Raw genomic sequence first — 16,435 nt, 5'->3', positions numbered from 1 at the left:
AGACTTGCATATTTTGTCACCCACACGTTTTTTTTTAACGTTTAAGTCTCATACAAGTCTATGGAGACGCATCAAAAACGCATTGCGCTCTGAGACACATGCAAGTGCAATGCATTTTTCACTGATTCATTGTCATAGAAAAGATAGAGCTCAGTCCCCAGTCCTTTTCACGCACGTTATCTGCGCATGAAAAACGCATTGAAATTGCATTGAAAACTTGTGTGAAAAACTCAGCCACTGAACAAACTGTGACTGAAAACTGATTGAACTCTGATGAAAAATGTCAGTTTTTTTACTAACTAAACCCTGATCAGACTCTGACGTGATCTGCAACCCAAGTGTGGGAGAGGTCTTAAGTTGTACAAATAAGTAGCTTCTGTGAAGTAAAGTTTGGTTGTATTTTAAATATATATTTTCCTTTCAAGTCTTTAATTAGTAGCTGCTTATACTAATGCACACTATGGATTTGGGAGAAAATAATTACAATGACATCTAAGTGACTGCTCAATCAAACAAGAAACAGGATTATATCTGGGTTGGATAGGGCAGGTTCCTGTTTTGGATCACCCTTTTGGCTGCTCTGTTTCAGGTAGGGTGGAAGAGGTTGAAATTAGGGCACGGCTATAATAAATTCTCATCGCTGACCTGGTTGAATCACTGCCAAGAGCTATCTGAGAATACTGGTTGCATATTGTCTCAGCTTGCGTAACATTTTAATACATGGTAATAATATTTGATTACTAGTTACATTCCCTGTAGCGACCTTCTCAACCAAAACCAATAAAAGAATCAAGCGTGCACAAATTCATGGTTATATAAGCCAATGAAAAAAATTGGGTGCAAATTTGTAGTAGTAAATATGGTTACAATTGTTTTCGGTTGTAAATTAAAAATCAACATTTTTACACGTAGAATAAAGAAATTTTATTTTAGTATAGTAGTAGAGTGCCTTTACACTAGACCACTGTCCCACCTATAGATTGACCGACACTTTTACACAAGATTATGGACCAGGGGTGCACCAGACGTGAGGAGAGTTGAGCCTCTTGCCTCAGGCAGCACTGGTGCAGCAAGATGGGGGGCAGTATCAGGAGCACCGTTATCTGCTACAATGTTGCAGCTTAAAAATGGAGAACTGCATGGAGAACCCACTTAGTAAAAAATATAGCCTGCCAGCCCCCATGAAGTATATAGCCAGCCCCCCCTTTAGTATACACTCACCGGCCACTTTATTAGGTACAACATGCTAGTAACGGGTTGGACCCCCTTTTGCCTTCAGAACTGCCTCAATTCTTCGTGGCATAGATTCAACAAGGTGCTGGAAGCATTCCTCAGAGATTTTGGTCCATATTGACATGATGACATCACACAGTTGCCGCAGATTTGTCGGCTGCACATCCATGATGCGAATCTCCCGTTCCACCACATCCCAAAGATGCTCTATTGGATTGAGATCTGGTGACTGTGGAGGCCATTTGAGTCCAGTGAACTCATTGTCATGTTCAAGAAACCAGTCTGAGATGATTCCAGCTTTATGACATGGCGCATTATCCTGCTGAAAGTAGCCATCAGATGTTGGGTACATTGTGGTCATAAAGGGATGGACATGGTCAGCAACAATACTCAGGTAGGCTGTGGCGTTGCAACGATGCTCAATTGATACCAAGGGGCCCAAAGAGTGCTAAGAAAATATTCCCCACACCATGACACCACCACCACCAGCCTGAACCGTTGATACAAGGCAGGATGGATCCATGCTTTCATGTTGTTGACGCCAAATTCTGACCCTACCATCCGAACGTCACAGCAGAAATCGAGACTCATCAGACCAGGCAACGTTTTTCCAAACTATACTGTCCAATTTCGATGAGCTTGTGCAAATTGTAGCCTCAGTTTCCTGTTCTTAGCTGAAAGGAGTGGCACCCGGTGTGGTCTTCTGCTGCTGTAGCCCATCTGCCTCAAAGTTCGACGTACTGTGCGTTCAGAGATGCTCTTCTGCCTACCTTGGTTGTAACGGGTGGAGATTTGAGTCACTGTTGCCTTTCTATCAGCTGGAACCAGTCTGCCCATTCTCCTCTGACCTCTGGCATCAACAAGGCATTTCCGCCCACAGAACTGCCGCTCACTGGATGTTTTTTCTTTTTCAGACCATTCACTGTAAACCCTAGAGATGGTTGTACGTGAAAATCCCAGTAGATCAGCAGTTGATGCTCGGTTTGAACTGCAGGAGATTGTCTTGACCATGTCTACATGCCTAAATGCACTGAGTTGCCGCCATGTGATTGGCTGATTAGAAATTACCGTATATACTCGAGTATAAGCCGAACCGAGTATAAGCCGAGACCCCTAATTTCAACACAAAAAACTGGGAAAACCTATTGACTCGAGTATAAGCCGAGGGTGGGAAATGCATTGGTTACAGCCTCCCAGTATATAGTCTGCCAGCCCCTGTAGCATACAGCCTGCCCAACCCCTGTAGCATACAGCCTGCCCAGCCCCTGTAGTAGGAAAAAAAATAACACTGTACTCATCTTTCCGACGTCCCCCATAGGTCCTCTTCTGTCTCAGACTGTCTCAGACAGAAGAGGACCTATGGGTAACGTCAGAAAGATGAGTTTTGTCTTTATGTTTTTAGTTGACTCGAGTATAAGCCGAGTTAGGGTTTTTGAGCACAAATTTTGTGCTGAAAAACTAGGCTTATACTCGAGTATATAAGGTAAGTGTTAACGAGCAGTTGGACAGGTGTACCTAATAAAGTGGCCGGTAAGTGTATATAACCTGACAGCCCCCTGTATTGTGTAGCCTGCGGGTGCCAGCTCCAGGTCCGCGACAACTCTGTGGGCAGCGTTTTTTCTTTCTTCATGTGCTCAGATGCCGGTCCAGGCCAGCGACAGCTCAGTGCGCACGGCCGGGCCGGCGCACAACTGTGATGTAGCGTCTGACATCACAGTTGTGCATCGGCCGAGCCTTTCACGGACCTACAGTCGGCGCCCATGAAGAAGGAGAGCTGCCAACAGAGCTGTCGCGGACCTGGAGCCGGTGCCCGCGCACATAAAGATTGAGGAGGAGCTGCCATGGGCGTCGGAATGGTGAGTACTCATTTATATATATACTCGAGTATAAGCCAAGTGGGGAATTTTCAGCACAAAAATTGGTCTGATAAACTTGGCTTATACTCGAGTATACACGGTATGTGAAAGCCATCATAGAAAAAATAAAAAGGTGATGGTGTCGAGAGGGCTCAGTGCCGGAACAGATCGCAGGATAATTTTTGTTACTATAGTTCAACCCAGGTTATTAATCCAACACAATACCTGAGCATCAGTGCTTTCCTAGTGTCTCCCTCACATCTTGCATAGTACACTGCTCAGCCGACGGTTCACATAAGAAATGTCAGGGGAGGAGAAAGGAACATAAAGATGCCATAAAATAAATGTATGTGGTGTATTTACTGTATGGATGTATCTATATACTGTATGTGAGTATATGTGATGTGTATATGCCAGATGTCTGTATTTGGTATTATATGGTGCATACATACTTTATGTGTGTTTATATACACATCTATACAGTATGAACACACATACAGTATGTATATAATACCAAATACAGACATCTGGCATATACACCTCAAATATACTGACATACCGTATATAGATACAGCGATACAGTATATACACATCATATATACACATCTATACAGTATTCTGTAGGTAATATGATGCATATATACTATATGTTTGTCTATTTGAAGTGTAAATACTGTATTCGAGTATGTGAGGAAAAGGGCCCCATGCCAACGTCTGCTATGGGGCCCAGCCTTTCCAAGTTACGCCCCTGGTAAGGATGCACTACAAAAGATGTTCACGTTAATATATAATAATGTACCTTCAATAAGACTAGTGACAGTAGCTGCTAAACCAGTAACACCTGAATATGAGTGTATTCTTTGTATTACTGGGTGAGGCACAACAAAATATTCACATAGTTATCCTTCGCTTCTACAAGATGTTTATAATTGGAAGAGTGCAGAGGACCCTTTACACCTTCATGATTCATATCTTAATCTTTAAATGTCACAGCCTTACAGTATTTGCATTTACGTTTTGAACTGAAAAGCCCAAATTTTTATTTTTCCATTTACAGAGCCATATGAAGGATTGGTTTCTGATAAATAAATTGTACTTACCAATGGCATAATTTAACATGTTTAATGTGTTATATACAAGTAGACGCCTGGTTTATGTACAAGATAGACGTCTTTTAAGTAGAAATCTAAAGAACCTACCACCAGATTACTGGGGATAGACTGTCCACATAATCACGCTCAATACCCTAGTGGCTTGGTGGGGCAAGCTTTATCTTTGTTTCCCGACCAAGTAGAAAGATAAGTTTCGAAAGATATGTAAATTAGCCTGAGCGCTGCATGGCTCTGAGGTCCTGTAATTATTCACGCCCCCCCACCACCACTTATAATTCATCCATTCCCACAACCTCTCTTCGCAGACAGCCGGTGACATCAGCCAGCTGCCTGCAAGTCCCGCACATGCACGAGAACTCCATTCTTTGCGCAGCCCGCTGGTTACTACTGCGGCTGCGCAAGGAACAGAGTTCTTGCGCATGCGTGGAACCTGTAGGGAGCCGGCTGAATAACAGTGAAAATGGGTGGAAAGAGCATTAGAGAATGCTAATGTCTGGCTACCAGTCTCGATTTTGCACAATTACACAGCCGGAACTAGTCCACCAAACCTGGAAGCTGCACACAGATGAAATGTGCTCACCAGGTAATAAATCAATAAGATTAAAATCCTAACCGGGGTCACGTCTGGATAAATATCCTAAGGTTGTATAATGCTGGCCACTCTTTTCTTTATCTTCTTATTCTCTTCCTTAATCTCTCCTTTCTAGGTTCTTTAGCCCAACCCCATCCTTTCTGTTACATAACCTATTGTTCTACCCTACACCTGATCCTTGGTTACCTGTTTGCCCATCGGAGGCAACATGGCTATATTCGGAGTTTGCCTGTTAAATGTTTTATGTACTTGGTTTTTAACCTACATGGTATTTCATTCTGCTTGCCATTAAACTTTGGGTTGCAGATTACTGATATTGTTGACTATGCAACAACCTCCAACCAATGACAGACATGTTTATTTTATTTTGTATTTTTCAATAAACGTTTGTTGACTCTAAGAAGATTAAAATCTTTAAAAGGCCAAATTTGTGAATAGCCATAGTCGACAACATGCTGAGCTGGTTGCAAGTACAGAAACAGCCATCTTATTGAAATCAGAATGATAGAGACAGTGCTAACACAAACTGGGGATAAACAGGGAAGAATCCCAGCAGATCATCCACCATAATTTGGCAACAACTTTGTTGATTCAGGTTGATACAGAATCATACAAGTCTTATCCACAAGCTCATGAGTATGCAAGTTTATGGGGCCATGGGGGGGAGAGGGGGGCTGGGGACTCGGCTTATACAAGAGTATATTTGGGACAGTACAACTTTGAAGTTGCTGTTTATTCAAATTGCTATGCAATCTGGAATGGCATAAAAGCAGTGATTTGGGTGCTAAGGGACAATTATTGTTATATTTTGATAGGTATCTCCATGTACCAGAATGTCTAATCTACCAGTTTTATGCTTTATTTGTTCATTTATACATAGATGTGTTTAAGGAAAGAGGGTGTAATTTCTTTTTTTTTTTTACACTTTAAAGATTAATACATACATTTAAGGCCCCCAGGGGTTCAGACCTTAGGGGGTCTGATCAGACATACAATATTTTGCAATACAATTAAATTGCTGTATAAGGCTTATATACTGCTTCACTTAGACTGCTTTCACTAAATCATGTGCCACTGCCATTTAGTTGCTGTGGTCACCTTTGACAAGAGCGCTTAAATGGTTAATACTACAGTTTGTAGGTGTTAGCTGTAGGTGCCTGCTGCATAACACAACAGACAAGTGCTGTGCATGGAGAGGGCCCAGTCCATAAGACCTCTGCTCAGTACAAACCCCTTAACGTAACATGACAAGGCAAACACCCCAAACTAACATCCGCTTTCGGTGCTGGCACCGTTTGTGGGTGTTAACCTGTAAAATGTAGCCAGTCCATGAGCACTGCCATTTTGGTTGAGATCATCCCCATAACAGCCTGGAGTCTATATGCGACTCCGGGACCCATCATTCTGTAGTATATGTAATAGTCTGCAGGCGACCAAATCACCACTTTTTAGACATTTTTCAACGCATAAAAATCAGCATAAAAGTGATTAAATGGTTGTAGTTCCCAAACTAGTGACAATGAAAACAGAAGCTCACCCTGTAAAAAATAACACCCTACACAGGTCCACAACACACAAGTATTAGGAAGTTATTAACATCCCAATATGGCAAAACTAATAAAAAAATTTTGATACCAAAATTTTCACTTATTTAACCATATCATTATTGAGCAATTTTCCAATATTGCATTTGTTTTGTTACAGGACTGTGGAGTTGGTAAGCCAAAAGGCTTCTCAATTTTCCAAAAAAAAACCTTAAAATCTGTATACTCACCTCTGGCGCTGCTCTTATCCACGCGGCTCCAGGTTCTTCTTCGCCCCAAGGCTTTTTGGCAGACAGGCAGAAGACCTTCTATGTGCGCTCCCAGTGCACACAAACTGACACAGCCGATTACATCATAGTGTTTGCGCACTGGCAAGCCGCGGGGTGAAGAACAACCTCGAGTTGCGGGGAAAAGAAGAAAGTCGGAGGCGGGTATATAGTTTTTATGTTTTAGGGAGCCAGGCAGGGGACATTACTATTGGGGGCTGTGCATTTTTGAGGGGGTCCTGCTTTGAACATTTTATTGAGGGGAGGCTGCTGGACATTTCGTTAATGAGTAGCGGATGTTTTTCCTACCCTAGGCTTATACTCAATTAAGTTTCTCATTTCATTTTGTGGTAAAATTAGGTGCCTCGGCTTATAATTGGATCGACTTATACTGGAGTATATGTGGTATCAGGAGGGGGCTACATAAAAAGGGGAAACTATAAAAGGGGATACAGAAAAAGGAGGGGTCATTTTACGTCAGGGGCTGCAGGAAATTAAACATTTGGGGTAAGATATGGGGTTTTCGCTGGGCGCACAATTTATTCTAGGGCCCTTGGTTCCGGTACCTGGAAAAAAAATTTGTGTGCAGCCGGTCCCCAAATTCAAGAAAGTTGGGGACCACTGCTCTTATCTATAGCAGAGGAGCTTCACTCCTGAGCATGTAAATAAAGTCCAGCCACATTCATCTCAACAAAAAGGAAGATATGGGCTTCACAAGCCATGACAATAACCTGTCAAGCCATTAGTTGTGCACCAAGCTGACAATCAGAGTCCAATAAATGCTTCCACTACTGATGAAACATAACTGATGGAAGCGTTCATTGGTGTAGGAGGCCCGGTAGCAGTGAGTGCAGCCAAGAAGCAAATGCTGCTCCAGGGTCCTTTCCCGTCACCCAGCTCTGTGTCCTGACTTCTGACACTGGTTGTGTGCACGAAGGTCAGGACCCAGAGCAGAGCACCTGCAGGAGAGGACCCTGGAGTGGCAAGAACTTGTCAGTTGTACTGTACTGCTGCCTGGTTCAAAACACAAAGCAAAGAGGCACATGGAGGAGAAGAAGCCACAGTGTGGTGCAGGGAGGAGAACAAGAGCCAGGATAGAAGAGGATCTATTCAACCCCTTATCGACATGTGATGTAATAGTACGTCACATGCCGGGTGCGGGTTCATAGAGAGGGCTCACAGGCTTAAATTTTTTTTTTTCCTTTTTTTTGTTACTATTATTCCATGCTCCCTGGGGTACTTTAACCCCTTAATGACCTGGCTCTTTTTAGTTTTTTCACTTCCATTTTTCACTCCCCACCTTCAAAAATGTATAACCTTTTTATTTTTCCACGTAAAGAGCTCTGTGATGGCTTATTTTCTGCGTAACAAATTGAACTTCATAGTTATGGTATTTAATTTTCCATGTCGTGTACTGGGAAGCGTGAAAAAGTTCCAAATACTGTGAAAATGGTGAAAAAACGCATTTGCGCCGTTTTCTTGTGGGCTTGGATTTTACAGCTTTCACTATGCGCATGTCTACTTTATTCTTTGGGTTGGTGCGATCATGGGGATACAAATTTGTATAGGTTTTTATAATGTTTTCATACATTTACAAAAATGAAAACCTCCTGATAGAGATTTCCTAATAGAGGGGACATTACAGGGAAAATGTTTGGGAATTAGACAACGCAGGACAACTGTGGAATTTGCATAAGTGTTTATCCACTCCAACAGAAGAGAACTTGTGGAACATATCACATGGCACATAGAAATTTGAAAACTCCTGAGGTTGAAGCCTTGGCTTGGTATACATTTTCAACATAAAATATCTGATTTATGTAAAATAGAGGCAGAATACAAGTGTTAGTCATATAGCATCACATAAATATCTGGAGCTGCTGATGTAATTTGACTTTCTCTTTGTTGTTTTACTGCTAAGAAACTTTGTACACTTTGCAAAACCCATTAAAACTGCTCTAATACAGCTCTGCATGGACTGTCCTCAAACAAAAGCATTGAATGCCTACTCAACAGAATGTGATCCACCAGCACAGCAGCGCATTAGCTGCCTCCACTGGACAAGCCAGAAGGCGGTAGATGCTTGCTTGATAGCAGAAGAGATTCACACATGTATTAGTAGGAGACACTGAACAAATATAGAAATATTGAAGCTTTGTCCTCATTTTTTTGTAAAAGATTATACCTTTCCTATGTTTAAGGGAACCTGTCATCAGCAATTGGCCTAATAAACCACTACCGTAATATTATCAAACAGTGTAACACCATCTAAGTTTTGCTTCTTTCATTGCTCATTGTGGTGACATCAGCTACAAAATCTACTTTGAAGTGAGCTGTAAATTGGTTGTATAAAGTGAAGAAGGGTTGAGTTCAGAGATCACTATAAAACCTCTACAAGCGTCTATGCAGAGGCTGATTTACATCTAAAAAACCCATCAAGCGTATAAATACACTGGTGTTTTAATTGTTTAAGTGCTGGCTCTCAGCAGTAGTGAAGTACAACAGCCGCCTGCTAGTATGTAAGGGACAGAGCGGACAGCGGAGCTCACAGCCACAGAGTAGTCATGTGCACACCGACCCACTTCACTGCAGAGACGTCTCTGCCCCTCCCCCGCAGAAGAGCAGCTCAGGCCAAGCCCCCTCAGCACGGAGCACTCACTGTCCCTCATGCCGGTCACAGTCTTCTCCCAGCTGCTCGTGTGTCCAGTGTCATAGCGCATATAGGGAGCAGCAGGGGCATCAAATAACACTAAAGAGGGGTAAGCGCAGGCAGGAGGACAGGACATGCGACCATTACTGGGGTCTCTGCTCCTCCTCCTCTGACCCGTCTCTCTAGTTCTAATAGATACAGTAAATTACACCTACACACGCATTTCACACAGGAAGTGACTGCTTGTACAATGGTCACACAAGCTTACAATCTATGAGGAGGGGACATTGGAGGTGACAATGCTTGTACAATGGTCACAAGAGCTTACAATATATGAGGAGGACGACACAGGAGGTGACAATGCTTCCATAATGGTCCAGACATTTCACTTAATGGTTGAAATAAATACCCCAAAAACCCTAAGGGTGATGCCAAACATGGCGTTTTGAACCCATTTTGAATTTGTTTCTGGCCCGTTTTTAAGCAAAAAGCATGCGTTTTGCTTAAAAAAAATGGGCCAAAAACGGATTCAAAAACAGGTTCAAAAAGTGGCATCACCCTTAGGCTACATTCACACACATGTATGGGGGACGTATATACGGCCGACATATGTACGGACGATATACGCCCCCCATACACTTCTATGGGCGGCACACGTGCGGCACCGTACCGCTCCGTAGCCCGGGCATACATCGTGTGCATGTAGCCTTAGGCTGTGTTTACATTGCATTGAAACTCATTCTATTGAACCAAATCCTCCCTGAACCAAAACACTTGTGCTCAGTAAGTAGCAACTTTATTGCGGCAAAATGCATCTTGCTCAGTGGCATAACTAGGAGAGACAGGGCCCCCTAACAGGCTACTGCATGGGGCCCCCCTTCCCACTTAAAAAATATACATATTAGTATACTCACAGATGCGAGTTACAATCACATATAAATACACTCATGTGCATATACACATACATACAGTGCCATATGCAACATACTCACATACAGTGTATACAGACACCATATACATATCACAGATACTGCATATATACATCAAAGTAAAAGTTATATACATGTTATGCTGGACATAATATATACACATTATGCTGGACATATTATTCAGTACAATATAGATTATTGTGTCAGGTCGGATGACGGGTCCATTTGTGCTGGCAGGTTCCCGTTAAGGACCAGGTACATTTTTGTAAGCACTTTGCTATGGGGGTTCTGTACATAGCAGGTGGATAGGATTTGTATAAAAAAAACGATTTTGCTAATTCATCAACATCTTGACCCTTTAAAACGGAATTTGTTGCTTTGAATATAAAATGGCTGCAATTTAAAGCTACTGCGTTTGTCAGGATTGTATTGAAGTGAACTAAGGTAACAATGAAGCCAATGGTGATTTCACACACAGTTTGTTCCTGGACCATTCAGAGTTCGGTGTCATGGACCGACTACACTGCTACGGATGGGAATCCTTGCATCCTAGTAATATATGTTACGAGCAGTTACCGACCCTCCACTAAATAGAAGCGTTGTTTGCAGTTTTGTCACATCTGTTTAGTCTGATCACACTTATATTGCTCCAAGTGATTACATTTTTTAGGCCATAGCATAGACTGTTTTTATGTACAGTATACATCTTTATTTATAGATGTCAATAAATTGAAGTATTTTCTTTAGTACCTTCCTTAATTTATGTATACATATTAAGTGCCAATTTGTAACACATTTTTTTTCATTTTGGTGCCTATTGATATCCACAATGAGGGAGATTAATTATGCCTTCTCTGCCAGCATCTCCACCAGTTTTCAGCTTCTTCCTCAGAAAGCTGGGGAAGGGGGTATGTAGAGCAGTATGCCTGTCAGAAAACCAATGGGGCTTATAGCATAAATCTCCGCTCGGTCAGGCATAGTCTAAACAGGTCCCACCTGGCAGAGACTGCACCCACCTCTTAGTAGATATAGGCGGAGGGAGGGGGATTTTAAGACTGTTAATAACAGTTAGTTTTAATAAATCCCCCACCCCCCCAGCCATGTACTCTAAGGTACGACTCACACCAGTGCCCATTCGTTCTTCTTTTTAACAAAGACTTCAATAGACTTTACCCATCTGTTAATAGGCATGCACGAATGGTATGTGTGCCGTAAAACTGCCAAATGCAGCTGTGTGCCTAAGTGGGTTCCACACATGGGACCAGTGTCGATAAGCTCCACCAAGCTGTTGCGGCACTTTGGTTTCCCAGTGAGAGAACATCCAAATGAAATGTTTTATGTTTCTAGTTCCATCCAATTTATCTGAATCCGCTAAGCTGCAATATGAGGCACAGCCACTATACAATGTAAGGTGCTCTGTTTGATGATCAGTGATAAGACTGCAGCACAGACCCCAGACCCCATATCACTTTAAAAATAGAATATTCAAGTTCCAATAAATCTTTCAAAACAAATATCTCTAGAACTGTTCATCAAGTTCCTAATCCATAACTAGTTGAACAAAAAAAATAATAATTACACAATGCAACTGTGAAATGTTGTATGAAATGTTTAATGTATACTAAGACTTCCCCCTCCTATATATTGATGACATACTTCTGAACAGAAATATACCATACCCGAGTAATGACTAATTCCTATTATTAGATGTAATCAAAGAGTTCACCAATACAATGCTGTCACATAGACTGTCCTCATTCAACATCCGTGGCTCGCCCAGACTGGATCATGGGAGTAGCACACAGCCGGCAGCAGTAAGGAGGGAGCAGTTCGACACACTGGCCCACATTTAATAAAAATGTTTGCACAAGTTTTCTGTCTGACTTCGCACTGCAAAGAATGTGCAAACACATGTATTTAAGAAGTGTTTGCACCAGTTTTGTGTCCAACAAGACAGAAAAAATGTGCACCAAAACAGGCGTTCCATGCGCCACAATTCTGTCCAACTTGAGCCAAAATTGTGAAGCATAGGAAAGTGCACCAAAAAATGGCATTCTGCCATAAAAGTGCAGAGGGCGCAAGATTCATGAAGAACGTGTGACACATTTCATGAATCTGGCCAGTGGTGTAACTAGGAGAGGCAGGGCCCCATAGCATACTTCTGAATGGGCTCCCACTTACCCCGGAAAAAATCTACATACAGTATATACACACAGGTACATACACTATCATATACACCAATGCAACATTTACACAGAAATACACATTACTTACGCATGTACAACACCCCTGCCTATGCATAGTTTGGGTAGTTGTTGTGAATAGTGCCCTCTCTGTGTTAGGAGCTGCCCAGGGAGACTGATCACCTCTCTAGGAGGTCTCCAAAAGTGGGAAATTGTGTTATTACACCTGGGACCACTGCCTGGGAGGGCAACAGTTAACATATCCACTGTCTATAACAAATGATATGCTGTGTTCTTATTGTAAAGCAGGCTGGAAGCTAATTGCTTTACACCTAACTATGGGAGTATAAAACCCCTTGTGTGCGGGAGCACATGGTCTGAAGTTTTAGTCAGCAGTGAGTAGCAAGTCCAGTGTTCAGATCCTACAGAGCGGCCATCCAGACACACTATCAGGAAGCAGAGTTGTCTCAGACCTGCTGCCTGACACCTGTAGCCAGTAAGGAGACTAGGCAAGAGCAGAGGTCCACTGTCCGGACTTGGCTCCATCTTAACCAGCCCAGCCTGAATTTACTACCAGGCTGTGAGCAACCCTTCCTGCATACTAGATATCTCCTACCAGCTTTCCAGCCTGCTGAATACAGATGTTACCGGTAGGCTGTTGCCTGCCATTGAAGTTACAATAAAGAACTGTGAGTCTGGATCAGACTGTTTCACCATCACAGGCTACCCATCCTTCATCACCCAGGGATCTCTATACACAACTCAGGGGTTGTCTCAGGGAGAAACTCATTACATTAGCCTCTCCCTCCACTTGCACACACCGCCTGCTGGAGATTTGCCAGGCCGTAGGCCGGTACCAATACCAAACACTGTGACCATAGCGTGCCAAAGGCCGCATAAGCCAGCCACTCCGGTATTCTTGGCCCCAGCTGTCTGCAGCCACCCGAAGAAAGGCTGAGCCCTGGTGGGGGGGGGGGATGTTGCACATACACATCCTAAATACACACATAAAGCATATTCATACCCAATACCCCAGATGCCGGGGTCCCCTGACACTGTGGGCCCTATAGCAGCTGCTATGGCTGCTACCACTGTAGTTACACCTGTGTGCTCACCGCACCATATACAGGCATCATAAACCTCTATGGGTGTCAGGATCTAGGGCTCTGCTACGATCACGTCAACCATTCTCACCAAGACTCCTCTTCTGTGTTACAGTTGACTGCCAGCAGCACAGTGCCTTATTTTTATTTGCTATTTTGTGATCAAAAAGTCGGAAGATACAGTAGTGTCAGTAAAAATTCTGTGGAAATTTAAACAAATTTAAAAGGTTATTGGATTATGACAATTTTAATTGAGAGAATTTATATTTTCAAAAGAAAGGTTTTTTTCCCAATACATAAAAACAATATACATTTCCATGATCATACCCATTCAAAGAATAAAGGGGATGTGTCATTTAGACCACATAGAGAAAGCGGCAAGTAATTGTACTGTATATGGAATTTTTTAAACCTTCTCGGTACCTTGTACAGAATATTAAATAATGACTCTAGGAGGTACAGTTTGGAACGTATTAAAAACCGGAAAAAGCATCAGTGGAAAAATGTTAAACTTCCACTATAAATAAACTTAGATGTGGTCTCTAAATGAAAAAAAATTGGGGCAATTTCTGGCGCTTGTAGTTTAGCCGTGGAATTACCCATGTGTATATGCCGCAGCCTCTCCGCTACATATGCTTTTACCCTGAAATTGAAACTGAACAAAAACGGATGGGTTTTCAAAAAACGGATGCGTTTTTTAATGCATGCGGTTTTTGCTGGACAAAAACGGATTCAAAATGCCAAGTGTGACCGCAGGATTAGGCCGGCGGCACACATGGCATTTTGAACCAGTTTTTGGCCGTTTTTAAGCAGTATGTTTAAAGAATGCATATGTTAAAAAACGCATGCGTTTTTTGACCAGTTTTACCAATTATCTTAATTAAAACGGGTCCAAAATGGATGCGTTTTTCAAAAATGCATGCGGTTTTTAACAGACTGCTTAAAACGGGTTCAAAACACCACGTGTGTCGCCGGCTTTAGGCACTGGTGCGTTCACACGTTCAGTTTTTCAAGATGCAGTTTTCAAAGACAACATATAATTAGGAACATATAATTAAGGAACATATCATTGAGAAGTGCTACTCCTCTTTTTTTCACTCCACTCGAAAACTGCATTTGAAAAACTAAACATGTGAATGTAAGGCTATCTGACAAAAGTTAAATATGTTATGTTATGCATATGTTAAAATCTGCAGCATAATACAGAAGCATTAAAGTACCGTATATACGTGTATAAGCTGAGACCCCTAATTTTAATAAAAATAGGAAAACCTATTGATTCGAGTATAAGCCGAGGGTGGGAAATGCATTGGTCAAAGCCTCCCCATTATATAGCCAGACAGCCCCCTGGAGTATATAGCCTGCAAAACAAGTGTACTCACATTCTGACGGCCCCCCAGCAGGTCCTCTTCAGTCGATCGATCAATCAATCAATGCTCAGGTATCGACTACGTGTCGTCTGTGGATCAGTGACATCATACTGTGTGCCGATGTAGGTGCACATAGTAGGACGTCACAATCCCTGCGACGGACGGCGCGGGGACACGGAGAAGATACTGGAGCATCGATTGATTAAAGAGGGCCCCCCCGGGGGGGCGTCAGAAGGGTTGTACACGGGTTTTTTATTGACTCGTGTATAAGCCGAGTTGGGGTTTTTCAGCACATTTTTTGTGCTGAAAAACTCGGCTTATATTTGAATATATACGGTAAATGTGATTTGGAAAAAGTAACATAGGTACTCGCAGTTACCCATTCAGCAGATCACAGGGGATTTCATTTGTCTCATCATCAAACATTTATCCCCCTATTGTATTGTGTAGAGGGAGGATACATTTACTGGACACTACCCCTTTAATTGTCTGAAATATGCCAACCACAAGCGGTTTCTTGGTGGCACACACAACGCACGGTGATAAATTTGTTACATGTAGTAACTGCATGCTCTATCGTATGTATTCTCTGGTTATTGCCAAAGTTTCGGAAACAAAAAAAAAATTAGGTGTGGATCTAAAACAGTGTAAAACTATAAAATGAACTTAGGACTAAACCTCTTTTATATAGACTAAAACAAGCTGTCATCACTAGAACATAATGCCAGATAATAACATCAATATCACATTATACATTTATTCAAACACAAAATCATAAACACATTGTAATAACATAGAAATAATAAGAGACACATCCAGAGTAACAATGTCAGCCTGGTCTGTGAGAAGTTATCACTGTAATCATTATAGTAACGTCTCATGATATACGGAGAATATATGAATGAACCCAGGAGTGTAATAAGGAGGCAGGATAATAATACACAGGAAAAGCCCCATGTGGTGGCCCTGCTGCTGGCATATCTGCAGCTACACATGTAGTGGCTGTAATGCAGCCGGCACATGTACTCACCGGCAGTGCACACCCACCGCTTCTACTCTTCTCAACTGAATGAGCAGGAACAGCTGCTGCACGGTGTGCCGCTCCCCGCCCACCAATCACAGGCCGCCACTCCCCGGGAGGACCGTATAGGGAACAGCAACAGTGCGGCCTGCACCTGCCGCTCGTCAGCTCACAGCCGGGGACTCGATTTAGTGCGATGTCCGCCCAGCGATAACCTTCCGCGCAGGGTTCACATTAGCAGAAGCGCGGCATTATATTATCTTACAATATTATCTTTTTTTCATTGAACTTGTCCATCATTATTGTCATCTGCAAACTTCTCTGTGCTATATATAAATATATATATATATATAAAAATAAAAATATGTGTGTGTCACCGGCATTACTTCTATAGAACACTTCCTCAGCCCATTTTCCTTTTTTGTGTTTCTGTTTTTTACCTTCCAAAAGCTGTGACTTAGGGCGCGTTCACACGTTGTGTTTTATCCTGCGTTTTCATTGTGTTTGAAACAGCTGAGGAGAGGTGATTTGCCTAATGTTAAGATTCCTGTTAACAAAAGGCATTGTAAACGCGAT

General features: G+C 42.4%; 1 protein-coding gene across 2 annotated transcripts in view; it reads right to left on the bottom strand.

The window, feature by feature from the left end:
* Nucleotides 1–16,020, bottom strand: part of LRRC20 (leucine rich repeat containing 20) — a 436,150-nt gene extending 420,130 nt beyond the window's left edge. Inside the window, exon 1 of one of the 2 annotated variants that reach the window (XM_072130515.1) lies at nt 15,869–16,020. The gene's annotated coding sequence lies outside the window, so the exon portion shown is untranslated. The remainder of the gene's footprint in view (nt 1–15,868) is intronic. The other variant, XM_072130514.1, reaches the window with a different exon arrangement.
* Between the last annotated feature and the right edge of the window lie 415 nt (nt 16,021–16,435).

Source organism: Engystomops pustulosus, chromosome 11 (genome assembly GCF_040894005.1).
Source record: "Engystomops pustulosus chromosome 11, aEngPut4.maternal, whole genome shotgun sequence".
In the NCBI taxonomy this organism is placed as follows: domain Eukaryota; kingdom Metazoa; phylum Chordata; class Amphibia; order Anura; family Leptodactylidae; genus Engystomops; species Engystomops pustulosus.
The sequence above is the reverse complement of the archived record's forward strand: the minus strand, read 5'-3'. Positions and strand labels throughout refer to the sequence as shown.